This window comes from Pinus tabuliformis, chromosome 8 (assembly GCF_031772625.1).
Source record: "Pinus tabuliformis cultivar Carrire ecotype Pingquan chromosome 8, CPIR1, whole genome shotgun sequence".
Taxonomy (NCBI): Eukaryota; Viridiplantae; Streptophyta; class Pinopsida; order Pinales; family Pinaceae; genus Pinus; species Pinus tabuliformis.
In genome coordinates, this window is record NC_142294.1 from 1,986,678,700 (window position 1) to 1,986,699,477 (window position 20,778).

General features: G+C 32.9%; 1 pseudogene; it reads left to right on the forward strand.

The window, feature by feature from the left end:
- Window positions 1–11,599: 11,599 nt before the first annotated feature.
- Window positions 11,600–20,778, forward strand: part of LOC149244407 (exocyst complex component SEC5A pseudogene) — a 112,915-nt pseudogene continuing 103,736 nt past the window's right edge.

Genomic DNA, 20,778 nt, shown 5'->3' on the forward strand with positions numbered 1-20,778 from the left:
ATTTTCCTTAATTCTAGCATAACTTTATATTTTTGGTAATTTTTTGGGTCCTAAACTTCCTGAGCCATTTTGAGGTCCTAAAAGTCACTTTCGGGGAAATGGAGATATCGGGAAAGTGTTGAAATCTAGTACAAAATTATTTCTTTCCCTCCTCATGGAGATCTTTGAAACAAGGTATTTGATACCCAAACAACAGCCCTAGGAAGTTGGCAGTCCAACTTATCCCAATGCAGCCCAAACATGTTGGCGCTCCATCTCTTAGGGTTAGGGTTTCACACTTCTTCTTTATGATAAAAGGCCTCTAAGCCTCATTGTAACACAGTTCAAAAGGCATATAGCCATCACATCTCTTCTTAGAGATAAACGACTATCCCTCGAGCTAGTTTATTCCATTTTGTATGTAAACAATTTTCAGTACTTGTTATTAATTAATTGAAGTTTTGTTCTTTTGTTGTATCTCTGTGTTCTGTTTAGTTCTGTATTCCATTTCGTTCCTTCATAAATTTGGATCATAATTCTAACCCATAGAATCCATATACCCCTTTTACAACATAATATACATACTTTATTGTATAAGAAAAATGATATTTATATTAATATATTAAAAACATAAAGGATGAAGAGTTACAAATTGAGGTGGCTTGCCTTTCTAAGTGTACAAATAGATATCCATATACATAAGCCCCTCCTAACCAAATTTATAACCATGAAGAGGGGTAAAAGTAATATAATACCATTCCCTTGAACCCAAGTCTATCTTTATACAATGAAATATCCCCACGTAGGGATGTTAATGCACTTGTTTACATATTTTAGATAATTTTGTGATTGATAGAGCTATAAGAGTAATGTCATATCTTTATACTAAAAATAGGTATTAAAAATGTAACAAAAAATGTATGCATAAGATATCTCATAAAAATAGTTTTGTTTTTGTTTTTGTTTTTGCATTGGGAGGGTGGTTCAATATGTGTTCAATAAAAGGATAATGGGAGATTTTTTGCAATATCTAGATAGATTATGGATATTATTTAATATCCATGACCAACATGCTATGTTAGTATGAAATTTCTTGGAATGTGGACCAAAAACACTTCACTTAAGTCACTGGTGACAAGTGACCCAAACAATAATTTGTGGTTTCTTATGCTTCATATCTGAAATAATAAAATGAGAAAAACTTGCAATAAAAAGATATATGTGATCCAAAATAGCAAATAACAATAGAAATCCAATGTAATAACCCAATATGGAAAGACTTTTAAATGAATAATAATATTTATTGATAATGCTTGGTGAAGGAGATCTACAAAAGGGTTTGCAAATCCCCCTCCGTGGGACGGGTCCTTTGATGTCCTTGATGCTTTAGTGATTGATTCTCTCTCTCAATATGAGAAAAACCCAAAACAATATGTAGAACTCTAGTGGGATCTTAAATGCAAGAAGACGATAGTGGTGACGATGATAATGATCATGGTGAAGAATGAATCGAAAACTCTCTTATTTATAACAAAGTAATGGGTTGATCTCGAAAATGGAAAATAATAAAATAATATTGACCAAATCAAGATCTAATTGCTAGGAATACTTTATTATATTTTCTAGAGAGGGAAAAGATATTCAAAATGGTCAAATATCTTTATTTAGAAATAACTAACAAATAAAATGATTTATTAACTATTTCACGAGGATTAAGAATGGTGTGAAATTGAAATAATTATTAAATAGTAATTTAACAATTATTCCACTAATAGAATTAAGGAATAATAAATAAATAATGATTTATTTAATTATTCCTAGGTGATTTAGTTAAATGTGACAAGGAATACTTATCATGAACGATTCAATAATTATTCCTAAAGAAAATTAAATCAATAATGATTTATTCAATTATTCTCATGGGATTTTTAGTTTTAATCAGAAATAATTTAATAAAAATGCTTTACTAAATCATTTCCCACTGTGAAAGTGATTTTACTATGGTAAAATTAATCTTACATGGTGTATTTCGATCTGCCTAGTTAGAAATGACTATGTGATCCTTTTTTGGTGATAACATGACATGTTATAGGTCTATTGAGTGAAACCTTGATGCAATTATGACATGCTCAAAGGTTTCAAACTAATATCTACAAAATTCAACAACTCTCATTGTATGGAAAAGGTTCTAAAAAGGGGTCAATTTGATATTATCTATTCAATCCTTTTAGGGCTTTCTCATCCAATTCATCCAAATTTGTAGTTAGTATTAGAGAAACACTAATAAGTCTTTAAACATCCACAAGGATTTCCACTGTCATGTGAAGAGCATGATCATAACGTTCCATTGATTCAGAATATCTTATCAACTAGTGTGCACCCATATCATCATCCTTTTTCCTAAAAGAATAAAATTGAAAAGATTGTACGGGGGCTATTAATTAATGGTATCATACATACTAGTACCAATCCACACTCTACTCCAATTGTCATAGTCCTTAGAAGGCACGTGGTGCACGTGTTCTGATTTCGATGATTTTAATGACTTAATAGTTAAAGTTGAATTCCCCATCAAGTTATTGATAATCTCTTATATTAGTTACATGGAGAACAATTCTTTACCAAACTCGATAATTACTTTGGTTGTCACTGAATTTGTAATATCCCTTTTTCTAAATCCCCAAGTTTTGTAATGTAATTTTATTAAAGGATATAATGCTAGAGATCCAATATGGATATATTACCAAGGTTGTTTGATGTACAAATATTTTGATTTAATTATAAAACTACTAAAGCTGAAGAAGAAGGGTAAGCCTATACATATCCTGATGTGTTGAATGATAGCTTGATTAGGAAGTCATAAGGGAGAATAGGTAGTTTGTTGTCTTCGCTTAATTTAATGTTTTGATAGATGATGTTTCATGTTGAACTATCGATTTCCCCAAGTAGTTGTGAGAATATGGGAGAATAGGTATTAGAGTTGCCCAAGCACGGACTATGTACCTCATGACAAAGTCTTGTTGACTTCACAACCCACAAAGGGGACCCTTGGACCTCTCTGCGTGAAGCAATGATGATGGGGAAAAAGAGCTAGTTTTGGAGTTATTCATTTGAAGAGGAGAACTGTAGCAATTTGAGACATAAACAAAGAAAATAAGAAACCCAAATTATGTGTAAACCCATAACCACTGTAAACTTATGTTCAAAATTTGGGTTGCAAAGTCTAGGCTTTAATTCATATAGCTAAGGAAATCAAAGAGAGATCGCTCTACATGTGGCTATGCCCACATGCACAAGTGGTGGGCTTGACATGGAAACCACTTGTACCATGGTGGTTAACAAAGTAGGTGAATTTGTGAGGGGCATAACATTCACATACAAGGTCTGATTGAAGTGATTTTTACACCATTGGAAAGGTTTTAGAGTCTAGAAGAATTTTGAGGGTGTGGCACAAGCTCTGAACATTGCAACCACAAAAAATGGTGTTTTATGCCTCAAAATACTCTAGAAAATTCTAAATCTTAATTTTCCAAATTAGTGTCAACCACTAAAAAGGACCCTAAAATCTAGTATTTCAATAACCCACCCATATAAAAATGATCCAATTTGAATCAATTGAAAAAGCTTATAATATGTTTTGTAACAAAATTTTATTGTAACTTTAAAAGAAAAGTGTAATCATATTCTACTTTTAATTCTTATATAAACATTATTATTTTAATTTTATTTAAACTTATTAATTCCAATTTAAATAGAATTATATAAATTAACTGTATTAATTTTAAATTAATTCAATATTAAAAATTTAATTTAAAACTTAATAATTTTAATCAAATTCTTTAAAAGAGTTTTTTTTAAGGCTGATAGAGGGTTTTGACTAGGGCCCTGTTTTTGGGGCCGTGTAAGTCTTTCAATTCAGCGATGGTTTCCAGAGTTCAACCTTCTTTCCATAAAATCTCTAGCTACTCTAGTATGGGTAAGGCTCCCAAATTCACCCCTCTTATGAATTCAACCAGATATCTTAAAAAAAATGGTAATTCGATTGGTCGCTTTGTCAAAATAGAGAGTGAAAGATTGGCTAAAGGCTTCATCTCATTCGTCTGGGTTTGAGTGAATGATTACTAGATAAAATTAGTCTTAAGTTTGTTGAAAAGGAACATTCTCAACCCTTGGATTATGAAAACACCGCTTTCAGGTGTAGAATTTGTTAGTAGTTTGGGCATCTTCAGAATGCATGTCCATCCTCAAAAGGGTCGTGCGGCTCCTTGGAGCCAAGAAAATCCAATCGTGGTTGGCCGGATCAGAATGCAGTGTCAAGAACTTCACAAGTAAAAAGAACTGTTCACAACAACATAAGACAACCCCAGACATCTTGGCTTCTCAAAATCCAGAGCAGATCCCGGTGACAAAACCTCATCCCTTAGCAAGGAGAATCTCCTGGCAAGATAATGAATGAGCACCAACAATAATCACGTCTATAATCAACAGGTAGAAGTGCACCCATGAGTTTGGCCACTCCAACAATGATAAAGAAACTTTGTGCTCGGGTGAGCTAGAAGCGATCAAGCTCTCTAAAAAAATGATGATATGGTCTTATCCTCAATTGAAACTGATAATTCTGTAGGTTAGGTAGATGTCCGTAGGAGAAAAGGAAAAAAAAATACCATGAACAATTTTGGTATGTCAAACCATAAATGTTAAAGATGTTCTTTGAAATTTCTAGCCCTATGATGTAATCTACATTTTTCGAATTAATAGAAAAAAAAAAAAAAAAAAAAAAAAAAGAGTTTGTTACCATTTTAAATGTAATAGTAAGTACAAACAAAAGCTACATAGTAGCTAGTACGTGTCGCTTAGTTTAAATATAGCTTAATAAAACAAAAAATATAGCAAAGACAAATTTCATCAAAAAAATAAAACAATTAATACAATATTATATTGTTTAATATCATCAACAAAAATTGAAAAATATAATTAACTAATATTGATTATATTAATATATATATAATTTTTATTAATATATATATAATTATCTATAATTATATTTATTAAAATATATTTTGATTATAATAATAAACCGCTTTAAAAAATAATATAAAGAAACTTTCAAAAAGCCACATGTGACCAACAGAAAAAAAAAGGTCCCGTGATATTTAAGAAAGCGTGGATATATCACAAGAAATTGACATCATCAGAAATATTCCATGGAAAGTGACATTATCGATAAAAAGTCTTTTGCAATTAATGTTAGAAAATTTGTTCAGGGCTAGTAATTGAGAGTATGGTTATAAAATTTACCTAGATATTGAAGCCTTTCTTATCCCAATTAGATATCCGCTGGGATATTGGCCCACCATAACATGATGATAGTTCCGGTTATTTCTCAGCTACAACTGCCTATTCACAGAATTTGTTTCCAATTTTTTTTTCGCAGAAGCGTACCAGCAGATCAAGTGGAGACGGAGAATAAAGAAGCACCAACAACAGTAGGGTAAGTGTGTTATTTTATTATTAATGGTTTTTTAATATATTATATAAAATTAATTTAATTATATATTATTTATATTGAGTAAAAATTTTAGTAGAAATTATATAAAAAAAAAATTGGCCGATTAATAGTGTGGTTCATTCTTACATTGCTTTCTATTTAAGGTTTTGCCATGGTCTGCTTTTTCATCTGATTGATGTTGAACCACACTTGTTGGTAAACCCGTGAGCCAAAAATTTCTATTATGTGATTTCTATCAAAAGACTTTACTTAATTTATTATGAATCACATAAATCTGAATACAAAAATCATTTATATTTTTAGTTTTCGATTTAAATTAATATATTTACTCTTACACTATAAAATTTATTAAAAATAAATAAATTAATGAAAATTAACTTAATTAGTTTTTCAGTTAAAATTGGAATATATTTTGCAATAACAAAGGTATCCATTTTAATGATTTCTATCTTTTTTTTTTTCTTTCTTTAAAAGTAAGATTTGTAATTCTTGTATTTCATTTCAAAGTATTTTAATAATTATTATGAATATAAAACAATTTATATAAGTTTAAGAGGGTTGAAGATGAAAAGTAAATTTCTTAGATTGTCTATCTTATATTCACATTTGACCTAATTTTCCAAGTATTTATCACACTACTAACCTTGTTGACTTTTTAATTCAACAAATCTATGATCATAAGTGTTTCTCTCACTTCTTTTAAGCATAGAAAAAATAAAATTTTAAACAATTTTATTTAATCTGTTACCTTCTTAAAATCCCGTGAATCTCAGTAGGCTTTTTAATCATTATCATCATATTTTAGTTAAAATAATAATAATAATAATTTTTTTTTAAGATTTCAAGTTAATTATTACGTTAGTATATTGATTTTTTCCCACGATGATTTGAATTTTATGTTTTTAAATATTACTTCATACCAAATAATTTGAATTTTAAATTTCATATTTAATATATTACTTCATAACAAGGCCATCACCAATTAAACTACATCTGTCTATAATTTATTTATCATTAAATTTATTAAAAATATATTAATTTAACCAATTTTAAAATAAATTACTAATCATGATGTGCAACACTGGTTCTATATTAATTTTTTTTAATAAATAAGATAATTAATTTTACTCATAATTTATTTATCATTAAATTGATTAAAAATAAATTAAATTTAAACAATTTCAAAATAAAATACTAGTGATGATGTGCAACAGTTGTCAAATAATTTATTTTTTTAAAATAAATAAAATGGTTAATTTTTTTTTTTAATAAATGAGATGTATATGCTTGAGAGAACATTTATATACGCAAGTTGTTTAGTCTATCCTCGTGGCCACGGATTCTTTTCTTCTCGATGCACCCAGTGCAGTTTAGGCAATTAACAAAAGGGTCCTCTCCGTGGACCGGCGCCGTTAAAAATTAATGTTTGATGTGGAATGACGGGGATTGATAACTATTCCGAAAAGCACTCTTAACTGTTTGGCCCATATGCATAGCTTTAGCATTAAATATTTGATGTATCTTCTACGGCCTTCATTACTATCACATCGTTAAAAGGTTAGGTTTTAGCGTTTTCCTAACACTCATATCATTATGTTTAAAAAAATAGTCTAATGGTTTAAATTGAAATTTAAACAATAAAATAATTACTTCATGATATTTCTTTTTAATAAATTAATATTATAATTTAAATATTATTGATTTTAATTTTTAATTAATTTATTTATTTTTGTTATATTTTTAAATATTATTGATTTTAATTTTTAATTAATTTATTTATTTTTGTTATATTTTTTATTAATGATGATGATGGTTAATGTTTACTTGAGACCAAACTTTGACCTATTGGACTTAAAGAAACGAATTATTTAGTTTGATTTAAGATTTTATTCCTATGCTCAAAAAGCTTGGAGAAAAGCCTCCTTAGCTCACTATAATTTTGACAACGTAAAAGGCTAGGAAGTCAGTGTTGCAACAAAGATTTTGAAACCGAGATCTAATGTGGTTGTATGTGGGACACTCTAAGAGGAAGTGATTTTCATCCTCGATGTTCGTATTCTCACAGAGATGGCAAAACCTTTCCATCCATGGTGTTTTAGGAACTGCCCAACGACCCATTTGACTATGGAGCTCATGAGAGTTCATTCTAATCTTGGCTATATTAATTTTCTTATTTGAGCTAGATAAAACAGAGAGATACTTTTGATCTTCTAGGGTGGGGTTGGTGACCTCCTTATAATATCTTAATTTTCTTTTAGCTGCTACATCTTTCTCACATACATTTTTCTTTGAACTTAGAAGTAACAATATTTTTAATGTTATTAATGTTTTGGAATGCAACATTCTCGTCGATCTCCCAATTGTTTAACCAGGTCTTGGTGTCTTTATACCAACCTCGTTTGAGCCTTAGGTGGTTTTGGCTGGAATTTTAAGCTAGCTTAGGAAGTCTATGGTCTCCTATGTTATTGAGTTTGTGCTTGTACAATAGAAGCCTAGTCATAGCTAGGCTCTCGATAGCGGAAATACCCACTTCTATAAGGAGAATAGGATAGGGTGAGTTGCTTTTAATTTTGAGGTTATACATTATAAAACGCTTTTGGATTTGCTCAATCTTTCTCCAAGATTCTCTAGAGATGCTACAACCCCAAACCTCACATCCATATAAGATAACCAGAGTGACTAAAGTTTCAAAGAGGAACTTCTTTCTATCCCACATTACGAGGTTTGTTGTTTTACAATTATTTTCAAGACCAAAATAAGCTTTCCATCCCCCATTAATCCTTTTCTCAATGCTATAGTTCATGTTGATCTTGTGATGAATATCAATTCCTACGTACTTGTAGGAAGACACTTCCTCCAAGTTACTATTGTCATACATAAAATTAGTGTAAGTGTCCTTCTTGGATTTGATAATCAGTGTTAACAATCATAATTTAAATACTATTTTTCAAAAACAATTTTGGTCTCTGCATTGCTCTCTATTTAAGTCGTTGCCATGGTCTGCCTCTTCATCTGAACCTGATGATAACCACACTAGTTGGTTCGAAAAGCGTGGGCCAAAAAATTATGTTATGTGATTTCTACCGAAAGACTTTTCATAATAAAATAATTATTTTACAGATTTAGTATAAAAGAAATTGTGTAATTTCTTTGAGTTAAATTTAGTGTTTACATTATTTTTTTTAATAATAAATATAAATTATTCATTAAATAAAAGATAAAATATTATAAAATATCAATAATCCATGGATGAAATTTCACGGGAAAATCGTTTTTATGAGGTGATTTTCTTATCAAATATAACCAATTCTTTTTCCTTGCCCATCAATATTTCTTATTAAATGTACAAAACAAGCACTAAAGTTGCATAAATTGTCAAATTTGTTTGGTGTTTTAAATTTGAAAATTCCTACTCTACATTATTCTCACTTTAGCTTTGCTTAATTTGTCTTTTTTTTTATGAAAAGAAAAAACATACTTTTCATATTTCATAAAAAACCAAAAAGTACAGTCCCTAGGTTGCATAACAACGCACTTGACAACTTAAAAACTTGGCGGAGAACAAAATCCCAGATACATTTTGGACCTTAAACATATCTTAAAACTTAACTAAATCCTATTTGAACAAGATCAAAACAAATTAAAGGACAAAATGAACAACACATTACCATTAGACACTTTTGAGATGGCAACTAACCAACATTTAATACTAGAGCTTCCTTGGATAACATATAGGGTAATGCATTATTTTCCCTATAAGTATGAAGAACTTGCACATCATCTTAATACTACTGCAGCGAGGGGATTTTCCTTTGCCATAATTGTAAATGAAGGACCCTTAAGTCAACTCTTTCATTGAACCAGACCACAAGGACTTTTGAACCCCATTCAATCTGAATATTTTTACCTGCTTCCAAAGGACACTCCTCATGGAAGACGACATACTAGGGAGTTCAGTTGTAAAATCTGTGCCACAAAGATTTTCTAAATGCACTAAAAAATTCCATACACATTAAGATATGTCTCGAGATAATTAATCTATCTTGGACATACAATCTCTTGGTTAAATGAATATCTCAACCACACACCAATGTAGGAAGCTAACTAGTTGAAGATGATTGGTATGAGTAGAAGGAAAGTGAGTGTACGGGAGTATGTCAAAGAATTTTGAAAAAAATCTTGAGAGAGATATTATGTGAGGAAGCAGTGCCACAAAGATGGTCTAAAACTATTGTTAGAATTGGATATCAAAGAAACCAGTTAATATATTGCGAATGAGTGATGCATAAGCAGTGCTATGTGTGGGCAATTGGTGTATGACCAATAACTGTGTGAACTGGAGATCATTGGTAGTTTTTATCTTTGAAACCAACTGAGTGTAAGTGGCCAAAAACATTACTGATTAGCATATAACTGGAAATTCTGGTTAAGACTACTTCCATTTATTAAAATCCAACATGTAAAATGCCCTTTAAAGGAAGGATTTGTAGGGATTGTGGAAATTTCCATAGTCAAATTCATAATTTAAATTTTAAAAATTTAAACGTTTCTTATTTTTTGAAAGCGCTCTCTTCTTCTTTTTTCTTTTTAAACCCCTTTTCTCATCCTTGAGGTAAGGCATACATATAACTACTCATGTGATGATCTAGACCCTCAATATATATTTGTGTGTGTGTGTGTGTGATCTTTAAAAAAACTTAAGTTACCTCATGCATTTAAAAATCTTTAAAATTGCTATTTAAAAAGATCAAGAATTCAGAAAATTAATAAGACAAATAAACGTAACTATCCAAGGGTTTCTTCAAAACTATTTGGTGTAAATTCTTCATTTCAAATATACTCAAGACTAAAAACAAAATGCTAAAGTGCACATTTTGAGAATTAAATGCAAAATTTTCTAAAACATGTCAAGTTCACTAAGTTGTGCTTACATGGTGGGGGCACCCTTAGTATAGTATTGAAAAAAACACATGGTCATTAAAAATGCCACATTTATAACTAAAAAACACACACATATCAAAGATTTCTTACAATTTCCATCAATAAATTTTGATGGAGAGCTTCTTGACACCGATTCATCTTTCACATACAAATCTTGAATTGGCATTGCCCCATACAATAGATCACTAGACATCCTTTTAAAATTTTCACAATGTCTTATGCTAAATGATTGAAATTGACTAACAATGTTTTTTGCTTCTCCATGCAGTTGTTTTAACCTCTCCTTTTTTGCTTGGTACACGCCTTTCATCTGGTTGCACAAAAGTTTATAATTGGTGAAGAATACAATTCCATTGGATCCATACTCCCTAATTGTTCTTAAGCCTTCTATCAATGCAATATAATATACCTCATTCTTTTTTTCATTCCAAGTACATTCGTTTTCGTTTGGAGGAATTTGTTTGTTGCAATATTGTATAGCACATAAGTAATCACTTCTTGCCCTCGATTGGGATGATAAGAAACTTTTATGCATAATGTCCATTTTTTAACCATGTTTAATGGGTTTTCTAATCCTTGTAAAAAACAAATTCAATAAAATGAATAATGTATTGCAAATGCCCTAGATTATGGGAGAATAATGAAAAATAAATATCTATTGTAATTCAATGATGGAATGATACAAGAAGGATTTAGCCTAGAATTTTATTTATGACACTTGAATATGCTGATTAAAATCAACAAAGGAATATTCTAAGGTTAAAACATGATGAGTAAGAAATCATTATATGGACTTATGTGGGTGCATCAAGTTTGGTATGCAAAATGGATCGTTAGGTCTTCTTTCCCTAAGTTCCTTAGATGCATATCAAATCCTAATGTGTATATGTTGAGTCGTATTTGATTTTCTAGTGTTGATAGTTCTATATATAGAATTTTACCCCTTATAGGGAAGGATATCAAGTAAGATATATTACCTCCTAAGGGTTAACTACTTGGAGAGCCACCCCAAAGGGGGTTTTCTATTGAAATAATTGGAATTTCTTTCCTTACATACTTACATATGATGAATTTCCACTTAAATAAATCAAAATAGGAGGTAATTAAATGATATTGAGGAATGGAAGCTCAATGCTCTAATATCCCTCTTAAAACTCAATTGGAAAGGAAATGTACCATTCTGAAAATTTTGATAAAAAATGTTTCTTATCTCACATCCACCAAAATACAAGTGCAACCAACCTGGATTCTAGTGCTCTATCCTTGAAAATTGATTTGCTTGATAGAAGACAACAACGGAAGAAACTCGTCAAAGAAAAATTTGACTGCTTTGTGTCTTGTAAAACTACAATTGATGATATTCAGCTAACATTAGAAAAAATAGAGTCAGATCTAGAAGGTCTAGGTAATGTTGTTCATGATGTGGATATTGTTGCAAACCATGCTTTTAAGCCCCTTTTCGAATGCCAGGTTCAATCTGAAAAAATATGGCTTGTGCAAGGGACGCTGAAAAGAGTTCGTACTATATTCGATTTGCCAACACAATTAGGGAATTCATCAACAAAGGGGAGTATGACTTGGCAGTTAGAGAATATAGGAAAGTTAAGTCAATTGTGTTTCCTTCTCATGTAGGCCTACTAAAGGGAGTTCTCGAAGAGGTTGAAAAGGTGGTGCAAGAATTCAAGGAAAGACGTTAAAAGTCTATGGAGGATCCTCAAGCACAACAATCTAATATTGAGAATACCATTAAGATGTTATTGGAGTTGGAGCACAAGTCAGATCCAGTTTGGCATTATCTTAATATTCAGGACCGCAAAATGTGTGGCCTCTTAGAAGGTTGTACATTTGATCATGAGGCAGGAATGGATGCTCTTCATTGCCATGTCTGTGAACATGCGTTATCTTGTTGAAATGATAATTTCAACTGCAAAATTATTTTACCCTTGCGATGCGATCAGATCGCAGATTGCAAATCGCATGCATGCTTGCTGCCTCTGTCTGTTCACTTGAATTCTTCCAATGCGATGTTGCGATGCGATCCGCATATCGCAGATCACACCCATATGTTTGTGCTCCACTTTTATTCTTCCGCCAAATGCGATTGCGTGATGCGATCAAATCACAAATCACATGATGTACAGGCTTGCAGCAATTTACGTGAAGTAAAAGTTTCATTTACCACCAGTTTTGTCAGTAAAACAGTAAATGTCAGTAAAACAGTAAATGTAATTTACTGTGGGTTGGTAAACGTTGGTCAGATTTTAATTTTATTAGTTTTTTATTCTCGGGTGTAGTTTTGGTTTATGGAAAAAGTAAAAAAAGGTAATGTAATGTTTTTTTTGAGTGGTTGTTCATTAGTAAAAAAAAAAGGGGAAAAGCTCGCCGCAGCGAATGTAAGAAGAATTTTTCACCAGGTTGAATGTAATGCACAGCCGTGTAACTGTAATAAGTAAAAAAGAGGTTTTTACATAGCAGTAAAAAAATCTTTTCAAGAAGAGAACGAACGTAAGAAATTTTCTTTACACAACATTGTAAATTTTTCTTGAGAGACAGAGTGAGTTTTTGGAACGACAGTTGAAGCAGTCTCTGGTTGTAATCCCTCTGTAAGAGGAAGAATCTTTTGTAACTACAATATTTTAATGAATACAAGTTTTATGTGTGTGGATAAAACTCTGTGTTCTAGAAACATTCTTTTTTGTTCCGCTGTGTTAAGATCCTGTGTGGTAAAAACAGAGTATTACTCTTTGTTCAAGCCATTTTGTTTTGGAATTAAACAACTCAATTCCCAACAGTGGTATCAGAGCTTGTACAGGCTCTTTGAAGGTGTCAAAGAAGCTGAAGGAAGGATTCTTACTGCTGTAACTTCTCCAGCAGAGTGAAGACTCAGGCAAAAGAATCCAACGTATTTCTCAGTTATTTTAAATACACAGTAAAATATTTGAAGCATAGTTTAGAGTGCAAGGAATGGCTGGCTCCAGCACCAGCACTAGCATGGGTATTTTTAATACTCAGCTCCCATAGTTTAATGGGAAAAACTATGACTATTGGGCAATAACCATGAGAGCCCTGTTTGCCTCACAAGATTTATGGGAATTAGTTGAAGATGGATTTGAAGAACCAGCAGATGAAGAAGAGTTTAATAACTTGACACAGGCAGAGAAAGATCTGTTGAAGAGTTATAAGAAGAAGGATTCAAAAGCCCTCGTATTTTTATATCAAGCAGTGCATGAGAGTGTGTTTCCAAGGATAGCAACAGCCAAGACATCCAAAGAAGCATGGCAAACTCTCAAGACAACCTATCAAGGCATGGAGAAAGTGAAGACAGCAAAACTACAGTTGTTGAGGAGAGATTTTGAGAACCTGTGTATGAAGGAGTTAGATAATATTGACTCATTCTTCACACATGTGATTGGTCTGGTCACACAGATAAGGTCTCATGGAGAAACTCTTGAAGAAAGGAGGATTGTGGAGAAACTGTTGAGGGTCCTACCCTCAAAGTTCGATGTGATTGTCACCACCATAGAAGAGACAAAGGATCTCACAAACTTTTCAGTTGATGAACTTCATGCATCACTGATAACACATGAGCAGAGGTTGAGTAGAAATGAAAACTCATCTCTAGAGCAAGCCTTCAAGACCCAGATGTCCTTTGGAAGAGGAAGAGGTCAAGGCAGAGGAAGCAAGAAAGGAAGAGGTAGAGGCCAAAACAGAGGTGGAAGGAACAGTCCAGCAAATGCTCAAGGAAGAGGCAGCAATCCAAATCAGAACCAAGGCCAAGGCAGCAGCCAACCAAGTGGACAACATCATGCTCAAGGACAAAGGTATGAAAAATCCAATGTCCAATGTTATTATTGTAAAAAATATGGGCATTATGCCAATGAATGTAGGAAGAAGCAGCATGATATGAATAATAGATCTAGTGCAAATATCACTAGAGAAAATATCAACCAAGATAATGTGCGTTTAGCTTGTAACATGGCTGAAACAAACAGTGATGATATATGGTTTCTAGACTCCGGTTGCAGCAACCATATGACAGGAAACATAGCCCTGTTTTCTGCTTTAGATCAAAGTGTGAAGTTACAAGTCACACTTGGGACTGATAGTAAAATTTTTGTTATGGGAAAAGGAGAAGTTAAAATACTTACAAAGAAAGGTGAAAAGAAAACCATAGCGGATGTCTATTATGTTCCAGGAATGAGATGTAACCTCTTAAGTATTAGACAACTTGTTCAAAAGGGTTACAATGTCTTCTTTGTGAATGATGTATGCACCATTATGGATAGAGCACCCAACAAACGATGTATTGCTGAAGTGAAAATGACAAGGAACAGGATGTTCCTTCTCAGAATAAAGGCAGATTTAAAAAATAAAGAAGTAATTGCAGCAGTTACACAAGAGGCTTTCTAAAGGGAACCAAAGGATGAAAATTGGTTGTGGCACTTAAGATTTGGACATCTCAACTTTGGAGGTCTTAACTTGTTGAGTAGAAAAGGAATGGTAAGAGGATTACCATTGATAGAGAAATCGGACAGCCTTTGTGAAGGTTGTATATTGGGGAAACAACACAGAGAAAGTTTTCCATCAGGGAAAAGCATAAGGGCAAAAGCACCCTTAAAGATTGTCCACTCAGATTTATGTGGACCGATGCAAACTCCATCACTTGCAGGTAGCCACTACATATTAACATTTATTGATGATTTTACAAGAAAAACTTGGGTTTATTTCCTTAAGACCAAAACTGAAGTGTTTGAAAAATTTCAGAATTTCAAAGCACTTGTAGAAAACCAAAGCGGGCTACATATCAAAGTTCTAAGAACTGATAGAGGAGGTGAGTATATCTCCAAAGAATTTTTACGGTTTTGTAGAGAAAATGGAATACACAAACAGTTTACCACAAGGTACACTCCGCAGCAAAATGGAGTTGCTGAAAGGAAGAATAGGACAATCATGGATATGGCGAGGAGTATGTTAAAGGCAAAGCATTTGCCAAATGATTATTGGGCTGAAGCTATACACTGTGCAGTATATATTTTGAATAGGTGTCCTACAAAAGCAGTCATGAACAGAGTGCCAGAAGAAGCATGGAGTGGGAGAAAACAAGGAGTCACCCACATGAAAGTTTTTGGTTGTGTGGCTTATGCACACATTCCAGATCAGCTAAGGAGGAAGTTGGACAGCAAAGGGGAGAAATGTATTTTCATTAGATACAGTGAGGAATCCAAAGCTTATAGATTGTATATCCCATCTACCAAGAAGTTTTTTGTGAGCAGAGATGTTCAATTCATTGAGGAGGAAGCTTGGGATGGAAGCATAGAGAAAACAGTAAATGTTAAAAATTGTTTGTCTCATGATGAAAATGATAAGGAAATGGCTGAAATACATCCCCAAACAGCAGCGCCAACACAAGGACAGCAAGGGGCACCCTTGAGAAGAAATGAAAGTGCTTCTCCAAGCACACCACAACGAGGAAATGCAAGTGCATCTTCAAGCACTTATACACCAAATGAAAGAGGTAAGAAATTCAGAAATTTAAGTGACATTTATGATGAATGTATGAATTCTTTGTTTGCTTTATATTGTCATGTTGATGACCCTATTCATTTCGAAGAGGAAATTAAGGATAAGAAATGGATAGAAGCTATGGATGAGGAGATCAATGCCATAGAGAGAAACAAGACATGGGATTTGGTTGAGCTACCAAAAGGAAAAGAAGTCATTGGAGTTAAATCGGTTTACAAGACCAAGAGTAATGCTGAAGGCAAAATAGAAAGACACAAGGCAAGACTTGTTGTCAAAGGATATAAGCAGTAGTATGGGAGAGATTATGAGGAAACATTTGCACCGGTTGCAAGAATGGAAATAGTGAGAGCAGTGTTGTCCATAGCAGCACAAAACAAGTGGAAAGTTTACCAAATGGACGTGAAGTCAGCATTCCTAAATGGAGTGTTAATGGAAGAGGTTTACATTGAACAACCTCCAGGCTATGAGAAGAAAGGCCAAGAACACAAAGTATGTAGATTGAAGAAAGCTCTTTATGGGTTGAAGAAAGTGCCAAGAGCATGGTATAGTAGGATAGATTCCTATCTACTGGAAAATGAATTTGCAAAGTGTGAGCGAGAACCCACCCTCTACATCAAAGAAAAGGATGGTAAAATTCTAATTGTTGTGTTATATGTTGATGATGTTATTTTCACAGGTAATGATGATCATCTCATTGAAAACTTCAAAACAGTCATGAAAGAAGAATTTGAAATGACTGACATGGGTTTGCTGAGATACTTCTTAGGAATAGAAATAGATCAAAATGAAAATGGAATTTTTATTTCACAAGCAAAATATGTAAATGAAGTATTGGAAAGATTTAATATGTAGGGCAGTAAGGCAGTAATCACTCCCACAGTGATGGGATTAAAACTCAGCAAAGAGGACAGCAGCAAGGATTTTGATCCTAGTTTGTACAAGAGCATAGTTGGCAGCCTCATGTATTTGACTACAACTAGGCCGGATATAATGTATGTTGTTAGCTTAATTTCCATATTCATGGAGATGCCAAAAGAAGCACATTGGCAGGCTGCAAAAAGAATTCTGAGGTATGTTAAAGGTACTAAACGGTTTGGCATTTTATATACTGTCTCAGAATGTTCAGATTTAATTGGATACACTGATAGCGATTGGGCTGGAAGTGTAGATGATCGGAAAAGCACATCCGGTTATGTTTTTCACATGGGTTTATGAGCTATTTCATGGGCTTCTAAAAAACAGCCTATTGTAGCATTATCTACAGCAGAGACAGAATATGTGGCAGCTACAGCAGCAACATGTCAAGCAATTTGGATGAGAAGAATGTTAAGGAGCTTATGCCAAGAGCAAGTAAAAGGAACTGTGATCTTTTGTGACAATAGCTCTGCTATTGCATTATCCAAGAATTCTATGTTTCATAAGAGAACGAAACACATTGACACAAAGTTTCACTACATCAGGGAATTGGTAAACAATGGAGAAATTGCCTTCCAACATTGCAGAACTCAGGAGCAGGTCATAGACATTCTAACCAAACCATTGGGGTAGAAAAATTTTTAGTTTTTGAGGAAATGTCTGCGTATGACCGATAACCCAGCAGTTGAAATTAAAGGGGAGCGTTGAAATGATAATTTCAACTGCAGCGTTATTTTACCCTTGTGATGCGATTAGATCGTAGATCGCAAATCGCATGCATGCTTGCTACCTCCATCTGTTCACTTGAATTCTTCCAATGCGATGTTGCGATGCGATCCGATCGCATATCGCAGATCACACCCATATGTTTGTGCTCCACTTTTATTCTTCCGTTGAATGCGATTGCGTGATGCGATCAAATCGCAAATCGCAAATCGCATGATGTACAGGCTTGCAGCCATTTACGTGAAGTAAAAGTTTCATTTACTGCCAGTTTTGTCAGTAAAACAGTAAATGTCAGTAAAACAGTAAATGTAATTTACTATGGGTTGGTAAACGTTGGTAAGATTTTAATTTTATTAGTTTTTTATTCTCGGGTGTAGTTTTGGTTTATGGCAAAAGTAAAAAAAGGTAATGAAATGTTTTTTTTGAGTGGTTGTTCATTAGTTTAAAAAAAAGGGGAAAAGCTCGCCGCAGCGAACGTAAGAAGAATTTTTCACTAGGTTGAATGTAATGAAGACAACCTTGGTGACATAAAGTATTCAAATCATTCCGTGGATGAAGTTGGTGAAATGGTATAAGACATTATATTTGTTTACAAAACTAAGGTACAAAATGAATTTTGGGAACTTGAAGAATCTGATGTTCTTCGTCCATTTATGAGAGGAGAAATTCGTGAAATATCTAAAGCATGTTCTGCCTTTGAAGGGAAGGACTATGCACCCATGAATGCAGTGCAAACATTGTTTTCATTATGAACACAAACCTTTTTTTCAACAAAGAATAATTGCTTTCTGTTAAGGTAAACAAAGTACATATATAAGAGAGAATTAATCTCTAACACCACAGAGAAGATACAATGAGAATTAATCGCTAATGCCACAAAGAAGATACAATGAGTATTAATCTCCATCGTCACAACAAATATTATATGGTCATCCCAGTCATCAAGAGTCTACAGACATCTAGAGTGAAGTCTGTCAAAACGCCCAAAATAACGATAAAAACAAAATTCACTCCAAAAGGAGAGCATTACGAACAAAAGTTATGAATCCAATGAAAACATTGTTTTCATTACAAACGAAGGATTGTGCACCCATTAATGCAGTGTAAAAACTGTTTGTATTATTAAAAAAAAAAAATCATCAAAAAAAACTGCTTTGTATTAAGGTATAAGGACTTACAGAGAAAATTCCTCCAACGCACTAACAGGCCAACCAAACAATGAGCGGAAACCAACAATGAACTAACAACTATAGAAAAGTTTGCAACGACCTGATGACGGTCATATACATAAACATTTTTTCCACTAGAAAAAAATATTCGGTCGAAAAATCTTATTTTCAACTTTTACCCCTCCAACAAAAGAATCATTAAATGGTTGGAGTTAATATAAATGGTCATTTGTTTTGGCTAAATGTTAGAATAAGAGTTTGTTTGAAAAATTTTAACTAGTTTGGCCGATTTTTTTAGTTGGGCTCAAAAAATACGATTATGAATTTTAAAGGGAAATTCTCACAAAAGTGTAACATAGCTTCACATTTTCACCCATGTCCTTTCGGAGACATACTCTAGCCTCAACCCACTAAAGGTCATCTTCTCAGCTCTGGAGAGATCCTACTACACTAAACTACAAATTTGATCCTCCTTATCAAAAACTTCGAAATTATTGTTCTATTGTGAATCCTACTCTGATATCATGTAGAAATCATGGTGTAGATTTGCAACTGATCATGAAGTTTTAATCAAAATCACAAGACACAACCTACTCTACTGCTCTGCAGAAGTTAATTCACAATTTAAAACAAAAATTTCAGACATGCAATAAGAAATAGCACACATTACATAATATTTTTCCTGGAGAAAGAAATTTCTAAAAAACCCAATGCGTGCTTGCATTAATAGGATGAATAGACATGTATTACAATTTCTTTGCTCAACTAAGAACAACCTACAAGTGAATAACCTATCTCTCTACTCATTAAGAAGCTCTGACCCAGACTTAGTCAATTTCCACCTCTGCTTGGGCTCGAATTTCCTTTCACAATTCCTGAGAAATTAGGCCCTATTATTGAGGAATTTCTCCAAAATGGATTGCAAAATTCCAAAGGTTGTTCATCTCACAGCATGAAACACCTATATACTCAAGACTAGCCTACAACTAATGTTACCCTTCTTTGGAATCTCCACCACAGCTAGGGAAATTGAATTATCTACATGCACTATATGTTTTGGGCTGATTGATCAGTTAACTAGATGATCACTGAGTTTGACTGAAGTCCCACTGCACAACTGACCTTCCACTAGCTCCTCCAACAATTAGAACTAACTTAAGTGAAAACAATTTGAGATAACTGACTTTGATTGTTGCAAATTAGCAATCACACATGCATGATTGAAGTCTAACTCATCCAACTCGAACTCACTGAGTAAATTAGGTGACACAAGCCATGTCACAAAAGTTAATTGCATCCAAGTTATCTGCTAATGTGGAAATTCGAATTTTCTTAATTTAATCAAGGCAAAATCAAATTAAGAATTTCTTGCTACATTTTTCAACACAAACCTACACATAAATTCCAAATGTCACAAAAAAATAAACTCAATTTAATCAACCAAATGATGACCCTGAAATCATAAATCATTATTTTGTTTATAACTTCTTAAAAGAGTTACAGATCTATGTCAACGAATCAATCTGAAACCTAAATTCTTTGTGGAGCTGGTGCTTATGCAATGTAAATTCAATACACCCCAAATATGAAAATCACTGCAAAAGTTTGTGTGCATCAATTAAGCCAAATCCAATTGACGTCTGGAAGAGATAATCTACAACAAAAAAATTTAATCAAAAATTCATCATGGGATAAGAATGAAATTTCATGCAATGATACAAACTCAATATTCTCAGACTCATCATTAAAAAGGAAGCCTATGCATATAAAACCATAACCAATCAAAAGTTGGAGAAGATATGACTTCTGGAAAGTGTATTTATTGTCACAAGCAAACTTGACAAAGTTAGGGAAAGAAACAATTCCTTTTTGATCTCAGAAGTCCTCAATAGATTTATATCAAAGCTATGAGAAAAGTTGTAGCTCTGAAATAATGATCCTTTTCAATTTGTATTAAAGTTCTGGTTTCCATTGTAAAAAATATAAAAAACACTAACATAAGGATATCACAATCCA